The sequence below is a fragment of the Petromyzon marinus genome, chromosome 8 (genome assembly GCF_048934315.1).
Source record: "Petromyzon marinus isolate PM22_M1 ecotype Great Lakes invasive population chromosome 8, UKy_Petmar_22M1.pri1.0, whole genome shotgun sequence".
Classification (NCBI taxonomy): domain Eukaryota; kingdom Metazoa; phylum Chordata; class Hyperoartia; order Petromyzontiformes; family Petromyzontidae; genus Petromyzon; species Petromyzon marinus.
In genome coordinates, this window is record NC_133674.1 from 5,396,340 (window position 1) to 5,415,477 (window position 19,138).

General features: G+C 46.3%; 1 protein-coding gene across 1 annotated transcript in view; it reads right to left on the reverse strand.

The window, feature by feature from the left end:
- LOC116940156 (uncharacterized) overlaps positions 1 to 11,918 on the reverse strand; it is a 232,355-nt gene extending 220,437 nt beyond the window's left edge. The window contains exon 1 of the mRNA XM_076065545.1: positions 11,729 to 11,918. The gene's annotated coding sequence lies outside the window, so the exon portion shown is untranslated. The remainder of the gene's footprint in view (positions 1 to 11,728) is intronic.
- Between the last annotated feature and the right edge of the window lie 7,220 nt (positions 11,919 to 19,138).

A 19,138-nucleotide genomic window follows, 5' to 3' on the forward strand; every position in this document is an offset into this window, starting at 1 on the left:
TCCAAATGGACCCCCCCCCCCATTCATAATAATTAGAAGCTGCCGTCACTCCACATGGAGGGCCGAGCCGCCTCCTCCCCCCTCCTCGGCGTCAACTTACAACCCTCACTACAAAGGCAGAACCCTCACGTCACGCGATCTCCGTAACGCTGTTGAGACATCAAAGTAAAAAGGACGTCATGATGAACAAGGGATTATAACCTTAATATGAAATAGGTCTGTGTCACCGCACCCTTACAAATTGCACACGCATTAATGAATGAATATCACGTCGCAGTCTGCTTTTCGCTTGCAAGTTTCAGATTTACTGCAATACACCCGTCCTTGGACGAAGAGACATTTCTTTTCCTCGGACAAATAGAACTATTACAAGATTATACGGTCGCTCACTCATGTAAGATGTGTACATTTGCACACACAGATGCTCACTCACGTATGTATGTATCTATGCACACATGCACACGCGCAAAGGCCCGCTTCATGCATGGAGATTTTATCATGGAAATCGCCCATAGCAGAATAGCAATTGCTGCAGGAATCGTCCAGGATGGAAGCGCAGGAATGGAATGTGATCCCTGCTCTGATATTCATCTCCTGTTTCTTTTCGCCGACAGAAAAAAAACACAATGTGGTTACATTGTGACACTCCACACTACGTGTAATACCTCCCAAACATTCCAATAAAATCAACTTAAATTTCACATTCATCAACCTCCCTCTGTAATTAAACAGCCCGACAAGTCATAGAGTCCCTTTGGCCTGATGAGGCAAGGCAGGGCTGGCTGATGAGAGGGAAGGGGGGCTTAAGAGAGGCTTATTTGCCCCGGGGCCCCCCAAAATGGGCTATTTATTTATCGCTAAATGAATAAGGGGGCCTCCAGGGTGGCCCTGTGTAAATGGTAACTCCACGCAGCTTCATGCAATGTGAGTGGCGGTTGATGTTCATTGGGTCACTTGATACAGGCAATGTTTTTTGTTGTCAGTTACTGCTTAAATCTCTCTGCCGGTGTGACACGTAAAGCTCTGGGATGTCTGCAATTTGCCAATTACGTGCAGTGGCAGCCATGCACAAAACATACCCTGCGAAAGAGGAAATAAAAAAGGCAATGCACTTATGCAGTTACAAGATTGAATTGTCTCCATTTCCCAGCTCTTTCTTGGGCTCTACGTAATAATACCGCACCCGGATGACCGATGAAAATCCACAATCGCTCTCGCCGGTAATGTTTATTTAATATCGCGAGCCATCTATTTATAGGTAAAAATATTAAAACGCACGTAACTGCTTACAATAAATAACGATGAGTGGGAGTATAATAAGATAGCGTTTTGCTTTATCGCGGTAGGGTAACGTGGCAATGCTCTGGAGCAGCGGCCAGCTGCCTGCATCGAAAACCTCGTCCGCTTATCTCTCGTCGAGTAAAACGAGCGGCCAACTCCATTTCATCTCCACGTGGACCCCTAGCACCCTTGCCTCATTCACACCCCGTCAACCCTTCCCATGGTGTCACCGGGCCACGTTGCCACACAGACAAAAAAATCAATCCATGGGAATTGCATCAGGCACTTGGAGCCTGTGATTGGGACATCTGATCCCGCCTATTCTGCCACCTCCGTGGAAGAGAAATAGAAGCGCCGTCAATTTAACACGTAGGATTTCGCGAGCAATGTTATTCGTAGCAAAAGTTTTGGGTTCGCCAGAATTGGAAGATCGCCTGATGAAACAGTGAAACGTCGTAATAAAAATATAGTAAATGGTATGGGTTTTCTCTCCAACACACTGGTGTGCTGAAGTATTAACTAATTGGCACGTTTTGTTCATGTAACAAAGCTTACTAATTGGCTCTCGAGTGGATTTGGGTTAACGACACATTTATATTTTTGCGATATAACCCATAAACTTTTATTATGAGCAGCGCAAGTGAACGCTGACTGATACCCACACAGTCTCACACTTCTCTTCTGGAGCTGAGAGCGTAAGCTCTGGTGCGATGCGCTTCAAGAATTCACGACATGACACCTCAGCAACAAGTAGTGCCATAAAACGGGGCTGGTTTTATCTGGAGCCGAACGTTGCCAACCCCTGACCTAAATAGGCTGTTGGGGCAAGTGCTGTTAGCGAACAAATATGAAGGTTGGCACGGTACATGAGGGAGTTGATGGCCAGGACAACGCCCGACCACCTTCATCTCCACAGTGGTGATGTTTACACACCACACTAGGTACTCATTTGAGGCTGAGTCGACCTAGGAGAGGCCCAGGATCGATTGAGATTCACGTCACTGGTGTTGGCCGTGAACGAGAATCGAACTCCGGTCGCCAGGTTCATAGGGCAGTGCGCTAAGCGTTGCACTACTGCTCCCCACCACGTATATCTCTCCATATATACACACACACATGTACATCCCTTTGTCAATCCACTGCTGGATGAAGGCCTCCCCATGCCGTGTAGCTTGTGGGGGCATTGATATGGGTGCGCCTGGAACATAGCCGATGCACGGTGGCCGCCCATCCAAGCGCTGTCCAGGTTCAACCTAACTTGGCTGCTGAGATGACGAGACTGGGAGCGTTCCGGGTGATTTGGTCATCATCGGCCCCTCTATATTTGCTGCGCTCACAATGAAGCCATGACAACCACAGTAGGTGACATGCACTGCTCGACAAACTCCCAGTATTCAATTTGTCGATTTTAATATAGATGGTACAGTATATTCCCACGGGGCATCTCACGCAGCCTGTGCCATCAGGACATAATTATTATTCTGACGCATCTATAATCACCTGGGAGACTGCGTTTTAGCCGTCATCATTATTGTGCTTGCCGCTGAGACGCTCCGTTCGCCGGTCCTAATAGGCTACGATGCGCGGGATCGAGGTTTGTGCCTCTTGGAGAATGGGCGCGGAGGATATTTCCAGATGTCCAAGCAGTGTCGTCAAGTTGGCCTCGTGGTCATTACACGGCAAGCGCTCGGCTCATGTGCGGGCGGAATGATAAAGCGGCGGGGACACCTTCACCCAATGTCCCGGAGACACAAAAAAAACTAACGAGGGGCTGTGCGGACAGAGCGGTTCGACCATGCGTGGGCTCGTGCCAAGCGACAATGCTTCTTTGTTTAGTCTAACGTATATATTTTTATTTGTTACATGGATGATCCATTGAGCCAGTTGCCCGGCTATTTTTTTTTTACAAGGGAGATCCGTGGTGCTGCGTGAGTTCAGCGGCAAACAACAAAAACGTCGACATTGCAGAGAACGAATAATGTGCAAGTGAAATGTAAAAAAGTTAGGCACAGGTGCCTAACGTAAGCACACGCAAATCAAGAGAGTCCATGCCGCTCTCCGTGCTTCCGAGGTGAATATTTTCTGAAAATGTTACTCGTGCACAATGGGGGTGTTGAACAACAGTAAAAATACTGCTGGAATATTCATGGCAGGGTGTTACGGTTGTAAGCTCTTCATGACTAGGGGGTGGAGCCTTGTGAAGGTCACACAAGCAGGAGGCAATCAATGGAGACGACTCCGTGGCCGGAGTTTACGAGCTGCTTGTCGGGGCAGGAGTACGCGCGCACGTGTGTCTGTGAGCGGTAGTGTCGCAGTAAGCTCGCTGCACTATGAACCTAGCGACCACCAGTTAGATTCCCGTTCACGGCCAACACCAGTGACGATTATCTGAACCGGTCCTGGGCCTCGTCTAGGTCAACTCAGCCTCAAATGAGTACCTGGTGCGATGTGCAAACATCACCACTCGGGATACAATCCGGTCGGACGAGGTGCTGGCCACCCACCCCCTCGTGTACCATTCCAGCCTCAAAGGTGCTCGCTAACAGCACTTGTCCCAACAGTCTGTTTAGGCGTGCCCACTCGGGCGAGCGGGTGCCATCTGCATGGGAGCATTCGCCCCCGTCGCGGGCGTAAATCAACAAAGGAGGCTCGGCGGAGAGCGCTGGCGCGGTGGGTGTTTGTCACATCCTTGTAGGTGCGAGCCGCAGGAGAATGAGTGGTAGCGCCATTTGTAGGAAGGATGTTCGCAATGCAATGCAATCAGATGCACCCGAGACCCAATAATGTGCCTGCATCTCCTGACGTTATACCACTGCAGGTTTCACTAAGCCCCTGGTTTTAAATATGTGACGTGCCTTGTTGTACAGTCTTTGTAGGTAAAAAAAACGAAAAATACATACAATATAACCGGCATTGGTCAAACACCACAATGCTGAAAAAAAATACGTACGGTGCGAAAGAAGTTCAACACATACAGATACGTACAAACACAATTACTTGCAAATCACTCAATTGGAATCACGCGCAGCGGCAACATCGCCCCCTACTGCGTAAACTTGGCAGGACCCTCCTGAAAACAGTTGAGACTCAGCGAGGCTTTCCTGATTAAACAAGCAGAATTATAATAAAATATATTTCATTGAACAAGAAAGCAGTTCCGTTCGTTTGTTCGTTTCTCAGTCCGCTTATCCTGGTGAGGGTCGCAGCAGCAACATGTTCAGTAGGGCGGTCAACACCTCCCTTTCCCTGGTGGCGGACTCTAGCACTACTACACTACCATGCACTACTATACACTACTAAATTATTGTAGACTATGACACTATATACTACACTACTATACACTGCTGTACACTATACACTACTATACACAAACTGTAGCTCTTCCTGGGAAATTCCCAGGCGTTCCCAGTCTAGCCGAGCGACACAATCCCGCCAGCGTGTCCTGGGCCGGCCCCAGGGTCATCCTAATGATAACCCCAACCATGAAAAAAAAAACTGAGCTGAACAGACGTGCGCAAATAGGGCGATGATCGGGGCACACGAGCGTGCTTGTTGGCAAAGGCTTAACGAGCTTGGTGCCTGAGATTTTTTTTTTAAAAATCATCTCCAGCAAAGAACAGAAATGTAAAAAAATGTGCCATGTGTTTCACTGCTTGTAAAGTGGTGGCCAGCAGAGGCCAGTGCAGCAAAGTCCGCCCTGGCCAAACTCCCACGACCCACACTGCGCGAGGGGGCCCTCATCCAGCAGTGAATTGACAAGAAGACTGTACACGTGCTTGCGGGTTTTTATAAACGAATACGTATACTTTTGGTTAGAAATGCTCTCTAGAAAAATACTCGGGTCTAAAAACAAATGTATTACGCTTAGTAATGTCTGGTACACAAGTCACATGCGAGGCTAGCCATCGAACAAGGACGGTCACCGTATCACGCATGTTCAGATGCGCTTCTGTCTGAAACGCTCTTCCTTCCAATATTAGGAAGCCACTGCAGCTATGCACTTTTAAATCTAAATAGAAAGCTAATTTCTTTAAAACTGCTTTTTATGTTTAGTTTGTTGTCCTCCCCCTCACTTCCGATTATCACAAACGGCTACGTACATTCAGTAAGAAGTTCAACATACATACAAGAGCAGGTGGAGTATTACATTGCAAGAGTGCAAGAGGTGGCAGTGGCTGGAGAGGCACTCATCCAGTAGTGGACTAAGTACAGCTGCTGATTATGATGAAGAGCCCGCTGCTGTGGCAGCATGCCTCAGTGTAGTTTTACCGCTCAGCATGAGACGGATGCCCCCAGGGCAAAGTCATAATACCTGTGTGGCTGAACACTTCATCTCGTGCGATAAAGGACATCCCATCCCATCCTGCACTACTCAACACTACCATGGCCCTGCACAGCCAGACAACAGCCCAATACGGAGAAGCACATTCTCAACAACGTGAAAACAACGTGTTTCGGATGTTCGTCGTCATCACCAGCTGTGGTCAATTCACAGCTGGATGAAACCATCGCCACGTCTCATGTCCCTGCGATGTAACAATCCACCCAGCGCGTGCTGCACCTGAACCCATCACATTCCGCGTAGATCTCCTCCATAAGCGGGAAATTTGAGAACACAAGCCACAGTGCGACTGTGGCCGTGCAACCAAATCTATGGACCGTGTAGTAAACCACTGCAGTCTGTGTTCATTCAATGGAGAAATAGCAAAGCAACAGAAACACTAACTCATGAAGCCTTCCCATCATGGCTAACTTTCCAAATAGTTGTTCTGTTTTTGTGTATAGCAATTTGTGCAGGAGCTAGATTGAAAACTCATTTCTTTAAAACATATTTTTGTGTTTAATTTGTTGGCTTTCCCCCACACCTCCGATTCGCACGGTTGGCTTCGTACGGTGCAAAACAAGTTCACCATACACACATAACATTGTGAAGTGAAAATAATGTATCACAAAGCATCGCAGCACATTACAGTTTTCACGTTTTAGTCATTGCCCTTAATTTACTCTACAAATCTGTGGGAAAACGGCCTGGCAATGGGGCATTGTCTGACCCTCAATAAATCTTACGCACGCGCATACGATGAGCTGCGTCCGCCCAATGCGACGCTCCCGCAAGGCCGCGGTTAAGGGCGGTCGCGGCTGCTGCGTGGTTTGGTTACACAAAAGAAAACGCGATGAAACCCGGCCACAAATCCAATAAACTTGATCTTCTTCCACCTGACACGAGCATTTATTCCACCTGTGTCAATGACGCGACAACCCACCAAGGCCCATCCCAGTATTAATTGTGTAGCTGAACTGCCCTTTAGGATGTCAGAGGTCTATTGGTACGACGAGTGTATAAACAATGCATACATTGCGATGATGAAAATTCAAGGTCACGGCGGATGGATTGCTGAACGCAATTGGTATTTGTATTGCCCACTCTCCCTCTTACACTGCACGGGGACATTGTAAAATCCTTATGTTAATTAGCCAATGCTTTCGTTTTCTTTACCATTCTCAAAACATTTTCTTCTATAAATATGCCCTCAGAGATCTTGGAGATGGTTTTGTAAATATGTAAGAGACTAACCAAATGGATCGTTGACTATTGTGGGTCTGTTTATTTTTACGATGGAGCCACGAATTTCAACGTACCCCATCCGCAAAATGTCAGTGTGAATCACTCATTCACCCTCAAACATGTTGCAGCTTCAAGCCATTCGTAACGTTTGGTTAAATTATTTAACAAACATGATGGAAATCATGGTTTCTGAACGGCCATCCGTTTTGTTTACTTAATAAAGCTCTTCTCTTCCAAAGGAATTACAATAAATGAAGACGTCTAAACAATGTTTAGTTTACAAAATACTACAGTATGGGAAGCAGCAGCGCAGTGGTTAGCACAGTGCAATGAACCTAGAGAGCCGAGTTGAATTCTCAACCACGGCTGACATCAGTGGCAATGATATCAAAACGAGTCCCCGGGTTCACCAACCTGCACTGACCAGCATGGTGAAGTATTGTCAAACAATGCCCATCACAAATACGCCATAGGAAGTCCTTCATCTAGCAGTGGATTGATAAAGGGCAGTAATTATTATTATGCAATATTTTCCAATAAAAAGGCCACAATAATATGAATGCAGGTAGCTTAATTGTTATAGAAACACAGACTCAATTAATGAGAGAGAAAATGACACTGTAATTACTGCAGAGCACCACCTGCTGACATGAACTACAAGTGTTTGTATTTCGCTGACCAGGTGCCAGACTGTCGGTAAGCACGACCATGCTGGGTATGCCAAATCCCATCTCGTTGTCTCACGGAAACCTGCGTGCTTTGTCATTCTATTTGGCATCTGGGCTGATAACTGAAAATCCGACAGGTATAGATGGGCCAGGCAGCTCAACAGTAGAGCAAGCAGCTCGTAATTGGAAGGTTGAGTTCAAATCCTGGTTGGGGGATTGACTCATCCCATCATCACTCCTATAGATATATATGACCTATAAAAGAAATGAGCAATTTCCACCACTGACTCAGGGCTCTAAACATGCGATGAGTACCACCTTAATATTTACTTGAATGTTATAGATAAGTGGTTCCCCTGAAAATGAAATAAATTTTAAATAAATATTTGTCAGCGAGACCACGAGAAATAAAGAGCCCACATCACATATCCAATCATGTACAACAAATATATGTATTTACTCCAGCCTATGAAGCTGCAAGAAAATTACGATCTAAAAATAGTTTAAAACTCGTGACGACGATTGTGTTTATTTGTGGCACCACAACATAAATACAGGGCTGCAGGTGACAACACAAATGGCCACAAACGTGCCAAACATCATCCAAGGGAAAATATAAATTTGCACTAACTCTGAGCGAGAGGTTGCAAAGCGAGAATTAAAAAAACTGCAGTAAGTATTTCTGTGAGGGAGCGAGCAAGGTCACACTGACATTTACATTCCATGAAAATGGGAGAGAAAAAAAACCCAGCCACCGATGGCTTTCACGTCCTCATCTCAGCCGGTCGTCACGGCAGCACCTGTTACCATGGGAACTAAGTTCCGGCATTTGTTACCATGACAACCCCTGAGCCCATCCCAATCCAAACGCCCCTGCCCCCTCCCTCCCTCCCCAGAGACCCACAATACCACATGGTATCAAAACAGCTTCACCCTCCGACAGGACGTGACTTGCCTCCAAATCTCCGGGCAAAAATAAATATCGTTATTTTTATTTCCTACCAAAAATAGCCAATATGCGACAGTCTGGGTCTATTCTAATGTTGTGCACAACCTGCCTGATTTTCCCTGTTATTGTCTCGCAAAAAAATTTATATGTTAAAGCAGAATTTTAATAGATAAGCGTCAATAACGCATGAAACAATTTGCAGTGAAATGTCGATAACGCAGTGTAAATTATGGGCTTAAAAGTGTCTTTGTATCAACAGTGAACTGATGTAAATGAATAATATTGAGCTATTCCAACATGTGTTTACTTCATATAAGCAGTGGCAAATGTTCATTCGTTCCATGCAAGTACGAAAACGCAGGATATCCTCCACTGAGATGGGGAAATAACATAAGCTTGTGTGCCGGTACAAGGCGGTTCGCTCCATTACGGGTCCGTGAGAGACGGCGGCAACTTCGGAGGGAACTTCATCCAGCTGTGGATTGACCATGACTGCTGATGACGATGATGAACGTATGAAAATCTGAACGTGTCCGTTGATACATGTAGCGTACAATCACATTCATGAATATTGCACGTTCGTGTTGTATATCTATTATGACTACATGTAACGGCAGCACAGATATTTAAGCACACTATTATGACTTATCATTACGTGTACGAACTCTAATCATGGCGAGTTAGACCTTAAACAAGAGCTGGAACACAAACAGGGTTGAAATGGTGCAGCAGCTCTTGCTAGCCACTGTGGACCCGGCCACCCGGGTTTGGTTCTTGGCCCCGGCACGCATCAGTGGGGAGCGACGTCCGAATGAGTCTTGGATGCCCACCCCACCGACCTTCACAAACCTGCGATGACCAGTCTGGTGAAATACGATGAAACTCCCACGACCCACATAATACCTATTAATCCAGGCAACTCAACAACAAAATTGCTCTTACCGAGAAGGTACACACCTTGGCCGTGCACTTATCGGGCTGTCAGACGTGAATATGACATGTCTATGAAAAAATATATATACTGTACTTTTAAGTTATAGGCAAGAAAAACATTATAACACTGCGGTGACATCACTGCAATGCCACCGCCATGAACTTTAATATGACGTCCATGCAGTGACATCACCTTAATGCGTCATTGTTTTCTCGAATGCGGCTTCAGCTCTTGTTGGATAGCCTGAGACAGTCCGTTTGGCTAAATATCTACAAGAGTTCGTACTTGCATGTCATCATCAGCATCAGCCATGGTCAATGCACTCCTGGATGAAGGCCTCCCGAAGCCACTGCCACTACCTCCACTCATGACCCTGCGAAGCAACAATCGACCTGCAATAGGAATGGATCTCGGCACAGCGATGAGATGTTAACTACCTCGTCTGATATACAGGAGATCGTGGGTTCGATCCCAACCCTGACACCTGTTTATTTGGAGTTTGCGTGTTCTCCCCATGGTCGTGCGGGTCCTCCAGTTTCCCCCTGCACATTGAGAAACATGCATTTAGAGTCTCTGGCTGCTATACATTTTGACGTGATAAGCCACTTCCGTTGAGCTAACATTTGTGGCAAGGTCACTTCTGAAAAATATCTATATATCTCAGTGGGCTTTACCTGCTAACATAAAAAAATAGTTCATAGTTTGTGTCATGTCTCCATTTAATGTGTAGAGAGGAGACTGCTTACCCTGAACCACCATTGACTAAAGAGAATTCACCTCAACGCTGTTGCTCATTAGCACATGCAAATGAGGCAGCCATCGAGGCACTTTGAAAAATTATTCGTCAATAACAAGTTGCATCCCACACATGATGACCGTAACATGATGTGTTTAATGTGTAGCAATACTCTGGTAATATTGGCTGGATTAATTATCCTCGTTGGCACAACACAAGCAAAATTACTTGGTGACATGGCAGTTACAGAGCAAGTGTATTTGTAATCAATAAACGTGTTCAGGAAACATCTGGACATGACTAAGTCAAATTAAAAAAAACATGAGACCCGAAATGTTCCCCCCTAATTGAGGATTTCATATCGAGTCATGCCCACAATGACATCTTGGCACAATCAATGTGAAGAACACTGGATGTTCCCAGACACACAAAGACAAAGATCCCCCTCATAGCCTGTAACAGACTGTAGGGGCAAATGCTGTTAGCGAGCAGCGCCTATGAAGGCCGGCACGGCACACGAGGGGGTGGGTGGCCAGCTACCACGCCCGACCGCCTTTGTCTCCCCAGTGGCGATGTTTACTACACACCGCAGCAGGCACTCATTTGAGGCTGAATCGACCTAGGGGAGGCCCAGCACCCGGTTCGCTGGGTTCATGGCGTGCTGACCGCCTCACCACCGCCGCCCGAGCACACACACGGACAGAGAGTCCCACACAACAACAACAGCAGCCGCCATTCGAGAGAGAAATAAGAGTCGGCCTCTTGCCAGCTGGATAAGCCTTGGGGTTTTTTTTCCCGAAGGAGGCCAACACCCAACACACCCCCCCAAGTGTGGCCTTTACCGGGGGTATTGTTGTAATAAATATGGGGAATAATCCAGTATCGGGCTTTTAATTGCGCTGCGCGCCTCCTCCTCCTCCTCACACCGACACATGATCGCGGGCGTGAGTGGCCTGAGCCCTCTTGCTGTTAAACACCTTCTCGAAGGAGACTTGTCCGTGTCAAACACGGTTGTTTCTCGGCCGTGTGTGCCAGGGGATACAGTCCACGCAAAACAACCCCAACATGTAACCACAGCACGATTCGCTGCCATACTTCACCTGTACTTTGCCCCGAAGCGAATTGTTTGAAGAGTCGGCCCAGCCTAGGGGAAGGGATGAAAGTTTTTTTTTATAGTTCAAATCCCTCGGTGCTGAGCGTCGACTTACAACCTCCCCAACAACATCCCATCATCTTTCCGGAGTTGGGAAAAATGAATGAGCGAGCACCATTTTGCGGGGGGGGGAAGTCAACATTTTGGTTTCCCTCTGTGTGGACTTGGCCCTGTCGTAGGAATGTGGAATTCCCACCAGTGGCACGTGGCTATCAATGTGAGACGAGCAACCGCCTCAACGCTAATTTTAGCGGGAAATCGCTTTGACTGTTGAATTTTGTATATAAGCGGGAGGCTGTCAATGGTTATACCATTTAACCTCATATACATGTTCAAATATAATGGAAAACTTTAGTTTAAAACGTTATGCTACATGACGCAGCTTTTTCCCGCGCTTTGAGACTGCGGGTGGTGACGATATTTAAACGACATCTACCTCACCTCGCACACTTCCTTGGATGCCGCGGGGCGTTGATTTTATTGAACTTCATCTTCTCACGTGAACGTCTCGGTGATGTTGTTTTCTTGTTAATCTTATATCTGCGGAGGCCCCCCGGGTTGGAGCTCACCCCGCCCGCTTGCATCGGAGGGCCTTCCAAGTCGCCGCGATGCCCTCGCTGCCCGTCGGCCCCGCTCCGACTCATCTGGGGGGGGCCCTTCCCGCCTGGCTTTGGCCCCGCCTCGTCGGCTGTGCTGCCGCCGGCCCCCCCGCCTCTCCTCTCTGGCCCGCGGCTGGAGCCCTTCGCCGGCACTGGCGACGCCTCTGGCCTCGGGCGCCTGCGGCTGCTCTTCACCACGCGCCCTGGCACCCATCCCCGAGCTCAATGCCATCAGCTGAATGTCTCATTCAACGTTGTTTGGTTTGGCCATGTTTGTTTTGTTGTAGTACGGAGTTAAGACTGACGGCCTTAATCTAAGTTGTCTTGTTGTTGTTGTTGTTTGGCTTGCCATCCCACTGGGATTTTTTTTGTTGTTGCACGCAGCGTTGGTGGTGTACGGTGCTTTTTTCTGGAATATTTTGCTGAGGTTTTTTTTCCCTGGATTTTTCTGTTTGCACAGTCACGTAGTCACTTTAAGATGTTTTCCTTGTTCGTGTTTTTGTTTGTTGCTTGTTGCACCCGATTCAAGAACCGAATGGCTCACAGGGCTATACCAAATAATTGAAACTGTAAACTGTCTGTTGCCGGCTCGCCCACGTGCATCGGGACATCATCGGTCACAGAAGAAGGGACCGTGCATTCCTTTACTTCGCTGGCCTGGAATCCCATCACAGGACCAAGTGCCTAAGAGCCAATAAGTGTCTCCTGCAGCCTCTTCTCGTGTTCATCGTCACTCCGAACACCTCCAATCATGCCATGGCAGCCTCTTAGTGTGCGCTCTCTCAGTAATAAGGCCTTATTGGGTTTTATGAGTTGATCACCGTCAATCATCTGGATTTTCTGTGCCTCACAGACACGTGGCATTAGCCAGACGATCATCTGGTCAACCAGGCCCTTCCCTGGCAAGTACGCCTTTCGGGATTATTGCCTCGGTCATGGTGGAAGCCTTACGGCTCTCCATGGCTTTTCCGCCATCCTCCACTCAGCTCCAATCCTGGGCTCCCATCCATTCGAGCACTTGCCACGAGAATAGAGCGCAGTCGAGGTAGTGGCGGTGGTGCTTGCTATAACACCCCCAACCAGGGCCTCCCCACTTTTCATTACATACCTCACTGAGCTTCTTTCTCTGCCGTGCTCAGTCTCCGATAGAATATTTCTCCTGGGTAGCTTCTTCATCAGCTTTGATCAGCGACTCCTCCTGGCCACCTTAGACTGTTTCAACTTCAACTCAGGGTGTTGTTATAAGTCAACTTCACTCAGGGTGTTGTTATAAGTCAACTTCACTCAGGGTGTTGTTATAAGTCAACTTCACTCAGGGTGTTGTTATAAGTCAACTTCACTCAGGGTGTTGTTATAAGTCAACTTCACTCAGGGTGTTGTTATAAGTCAACTTCACTCAGGGTGTTGTTATAAGTCAACTTCACTCAGGGTGTTGGTATAAGTCAACTTCACTCAGGGTGTTGTTATAAGTCAACTTCACTCAGGGTGTTGTTATAAGTCCTTCGCCCACCATGTCCATGGTCACATTCGGAACCTGTTGTGCTCCTGGGGACTGTAATACATACGCCTGTCCATCGTTGGTATGTCCAAATCGTTCTGCAATATTCAACTTTTTGGTACCTCCACCGACTGTCTTAAAGAGCCAGGTGATACGTTGGAGTCTGAAATAAATCACTATGGACATCTTTTTTTCTCAGCAATTTTTAAGTCACCTCTTTCTGAAAAAAAATGCAGACTGCCCTGGATGCGACTGTTGAGATATGCAACACTACGCTAAACTGTGCATTTGACATCGTGGCCCTACTCAAGTTCACATTAGATCTCAGCTCTTAAACCATCGCCCTCGTACACAGATGAGCTTCGTGCATTGAAGGCGACTGTACGCAGGGCTGAGCGGATTTGTAGAAAATCTAGTCTCACTATCCATCCTCAAATCCATAAGCAAGAGCTTGCCAATCACAGAGAAGTACTGCACCATGCTCACACCATCACTTCAGCTGATGCTTGGAGCAACCCGAGGATTTATTTTTCAACCGTTCATTTGCTCCGCTCATCCTATTTTCTAGCAATAAAGCCCACACTAGCAGTTTATCCAGTTCCTTTTGAATAAAATAATATTGGCCTTTATATTAAATATTTGCTTCATTCTACAACCCTTCAAACTGCTAACCCGCCAATGTACACTTCCAACTGCTCTGAACTTTCCTCACCTGATTTTGCATTACTTGTAGCCAAATCTTGGCCTACCTACTGCCCTATTGATCCTTTTTCTTCTAAAATCATCCATGCCAACGTATCATCTATTGTTGTGTTCATCACCAAACGTATTACCAATTCACTCTGGTCGGGCACTGTCCCTTCTCAGTTCAAATGCGCGACTGTCACCCCTTTGCTTAAGCAGCCTGGCCTTGAAGTCAGGGTCTTCGGTAATTTCTGTCCCATCTCCAACATGCCATATATCTCCAAGGACCTCCAGCGTGCAGTTGTCATGCAGCTATGACATAATTTGCTCTTCAGTGACCATCTTGATCACTTCCACTCTGGTTTCAGGTCTGGACACAGCACAGAAACGTTCCTGGTGAGGGTTATGAATGACCTGCTGGTCGCTGCTGATGCAAGCCTGCCCAGCATCCTTGTCCTTTTGTACCTGAGTGCCGCCTTCAATACTATTGATCATTCAATCTTGCGCGAGCAATTGGAGGACTACATATCGGTCTCTGGCTCTGTCCTGCACTAGGTCACCACTTGTCTTTCTGATCAAAGTTTGCCAGTCTGGTAGAGCATGCTTCTGACACGTACTACAATCCGTCAGGCGTCCCCCAGGGTTATCCTCAGTCCACTTTTATTCTGTAAATACATCACCTCATTTGGTCATATTTTAAAACAATTTGGTAGTAGTTTCCACTTAAACTGATGACACCCATGTGTACATTGATGCCAAATCCTCCGTTCAATGCATTCTGCACCATACGTAACCAACCGATTAGCACGGTTTGCTACATCCAGTGCAAAAGAAGTTCAACATCGTCTTTCATCCCCGTTCGTGACCATCAAAGCTTGAACGCGATCTAATTTTATCCAGCTAAATGGTGATAAGACTGAGGTGTTGCTTGCTGTATGTCAACAGCAATTGTCCAGGGCTGGTTCTGTCAGAGCGATGATCAATGGCCACAATATTGGTGCTGCTCAGGCAATCCGCAATCTTATTGTCCTTGATCACTCACTTGCCAATGAAGTGAACATTAACAAGGTTACTAAGGCTGCCTTCTTTCATATCAGAAATAAATATAGGTTGCCCCTTACATCCTCTCTCAGTCGGATGCCGAGAAGCTGGTTCACGTCTTCGTCTTCTCTCGCATAGACTTCTGCAGTGCGCTGTTTTCTGGCGCCCCAATTCAGCTGTTAAATCATCTCCAACGCATGCATAATGCGGCTGCCAGAGTTGTTACCCGTACACCTGTTACTGAGCGCGTTCCCCCTGCGCTCGTGTCTCTTCACTTGCTGCTAGATCACCCTCACCTACAAGGCCCTCAATAATGCTGCTTCCTCGTATATTTGTGATCTCCTCTTTCCCTACCTTCAAGCAAAAACTTCGCTTTTCTGATCGCGGTTGTTGCTGTTGCTGTGCATGCCGGGGTCGAACCTCCGCGCAATAGGCGATGGGGCCTCTTCCCGTGTATCTTCCAGTCCGTTAAATTAATTTCCACCGGATATTCGATCCGCGTAGAGCCTCTCGGCTTATTTACATCCCCCCTTAAGACGCATCTGTTCTTTAAGGCCTCCTCACTTCCTTTCATATCGTTTAGATTGCCATTTTATATTATTTTGTGGGGTGTTTTATCAATATCCTGCGTGCTTTTATTAGGTTTTTACTGTTTTTTTTTCCTTAGAAATTTTATCTCTGTTTTTAACTCTCTCCAGCACCTTGCCACCTCCCGGTGAAAGGTGCTTGACAAGTGTAAATTGTTGTTGTTATTCTCGGTACGATTGGCAAGCGAGCAATTTCGGCCCACGGACAATTGACTGGTCTAAAAGGTCTATCGGACAATAAACCAAATTGACAGATTATATTTCATGGAGAAGTGAGCTTGCCGAGTGGTCATTACATATCTGAAGCAGACTCGCAGTCTCATTGATTGACGTATTCATACGTATTCATCCCATTGATTGATTGGCAGGAGAGTGGAAGCAATGTTTTCCGGTATGATCACCTTGTCTCAATTGTGCATATTGATCCACACCCAACTTTGTCCGCAACAAAGTCATTAATCTTTGTTGGCTGCTTGGGTAGGGGGAAAACACCACGACTTACGCAACAAATGAGTCTGGATGAAGGCCTTAGAGGAGAACCAAGCGTGCGAATCGGCCATTCATTATTTAAACTGTAGTAGCTCTCCACTGTTTACACCGGGTGAAAATGTACACCCTGCATGTAGATTACAGACAATACATTCCATGCATTATTAAATTGATGTGAAAGTTAATTTCAGCCGTGGGATGAGGTACGAGGGGCTGGTATAGGGGAATTTAAACTATTCCCCCCGGTTCACGTAAACCTTTTCCGAGCCAAGGACATCGATTTCATTGTCAATACAGCAATTTTCATGCTGTGGACTAATCGCTTCAGTAATTTAACAAGAGTGCGTGCGTGGGATATTTGCGTTAGCCGCTGCAAAGGTAATATACAACACAATAAACAGAGCGTTGATCGAGTGTTTATGCTCTGTTTATTTTTTGTGAATCCACCCACAAATATAAAAATAACTTTCAGGATTTACTGCACTCTGTTGTGCACACCGCGTGAACATGAAAGAATCGTAGTAAAAACTAAAAAAAAGCCAGTTATTTCTTGCTAAAATGAGCATAGGGGCAGTGCTCATTTAATATTTAGAGCCCTGAGTCAGTGGTGGAAATTGGACAAAACCGCTGTTGATTTCACCACGAGGTGGAGATATATTTTGCGATGCTGCGTGAGGCCCTCGGTTTGGCACAGTCTCGCCGAAAAATCCAGGACACAGGAGGACACCGCAGCAGGCAGGAGGCACGGTCACAGAAAAGCAGCGTAAATAATTCAGGTAACAGTGATGGAGCATTTCGTTTTTTTTCTTTATTGACTGATGTTTGATTGCTTATGTATTCTAATTTATTTTAGCCACGCTTTTTTGTTGTTATTCGTATATTTTGCTCGAGGGCGTTTGGATGTGTAACTCCCCCCACCACCTGCTCGCCCGCTCTCCCGGTCTCCCGCTCTCCTGCGTCCCTGCATGGAGGCATGGGAAAGACAACGGAACGTCGATGCACAAACCCTCGTCACGGGGGGCTGCCACTGCCACCACGGCACGACAACAACAACAACAACCGCCATTCGCCACTAAGTGGCGGGGACGTCACCACGACGCTTGTGCCAGGCTGTGTGCACCCTGAGGCCACGTGAAGTGTCGAACGCCCGCTGGCAGGAGGTCACGGGGCAGACCCAGGTGCCACGGGTCGACTGCACACACACACCCACAGGCACACTGCTCGGACCCGCTGAAGTAGATGAACGATATCTGGTTAGGCTATTTTGAGGGGTTTTATTTTAATCCTTCCATTCAGGATGGAGGGATTAATAAAATATAATGAGGTAAAATGTAACTGGTATTGGCCAAACATTTAAATGGAGAAGAAATTACCTGCAAATTACTCAATTGGGATCACCCAGAGCAGCAACGTCGCCCCCTACTTAAAAAAAATGGCAATACCTTCCTGAAAGAGAGTCGAGTGGTTAATAAACAAGTGTCATGATAAATAAACACGTAAATAAGGATTTTCTTATATATATGGCACCCTTGAGCAACATTAATTAATAGAGCGGTTGCAGGAAAATCAGGACAAACGTATTGATTTGTCTCAAAATTATATTTTTCTTTCCATCCTAAATTTAAAAACTATCTGAATACCAATCTATTACCTCTGGCTTATTGTATCTCAACCCCATCAATATGTATATCAGAAAGCATGACCCACAGATATATGTAGCCACTCACAGAACCAGACACTTCCAGAAACCTCCAATTAATACGTAGGCCAGGCTCAAACTGCTTGGCTTTTTTATTTCAAACTAGTTTAAGCATCATTAAGGGTGATGAATGTATGTATGTGTTATGTTGAACGTCTTTTGCGCCGTATGTAGCCAACCGTGCTAATCGGAGATGTGTTAACCGGATACCTGATCTACACATTTTATTCTAATCTGTTTTTAACAGGCAATTCCTTGCATAATTATAGTGATGCTTTATTTTTAACCTGGCAAGCAGTTATGAATACCCAATTATGTAAATACCTGTTTTTCAAAACATAATCTCATCTCCCGTTTACAGCCCTACACATTCCTATGACAGGGTTGAGTCTCCCTACAAGACAACCACTGTTGCCATCCCCGCAAAGTGGTACTCATGTTAGACACCTCGGAGGAACGATTGGCCGAGTCAACTCTCAACCTGGATTCGATTTTGCCATGCCATTGCGTAGGCTAGGTATATTTCATGCGTTGCTTAAACCTGTGACGATGGCTACTAATTAAAGGGGTTTTCCCTTTGGAGATTCCCACAAATATTACTTGGTGCATGAAAGCAATTACATCATGTTCCCCCTCGACACATATAATATGCAAATAAAAAATGCATTGAGAGTGGATCATTAATGAATGTGTAAATTAGCCACGGTGTGCTGCAGCATGGCTCACATCCCCATCTTGACAGCTAAAGCCATTAACACATATCATTACTTCTCCTAAACACAACCAAGCTAATATGTCAGTGGAAAGTGCTCATTGAATTCCGATTTACAAAGTGGATGCACAGATGTTCGCGCATATGTAATTTTCACGCCATTAGCATTTGACCGCGTTTGAATGTTAACGTGTGGGCGCATGTTTAGTGCGTGTCCGTGCACGGCCATTCTTATGCGGTAAAGAAATTAGAATTGCAACCGGTTGGTCGCCAATGTTGTTGTTTTTTACGGATAATGCCACCAGCGAAGCGCGGCGTATAGCTTGGATTATGGAAAAGATGGACAGCTGCGCCGATGTCGTTTGAAGCCAATTTATTATTTTGTACACAATTGTAGCAGCGCGGTTATGTTTGTCATACATCACGGTATTGATTGCTCCGAGTGATTGGACCCTGGCGAAAGAGCATTACACTTTTCGTCCTGACAAGTCACCGTTACATGCTGCACATTACACATTGCCAGGCCATGTCTGCACCCAAAA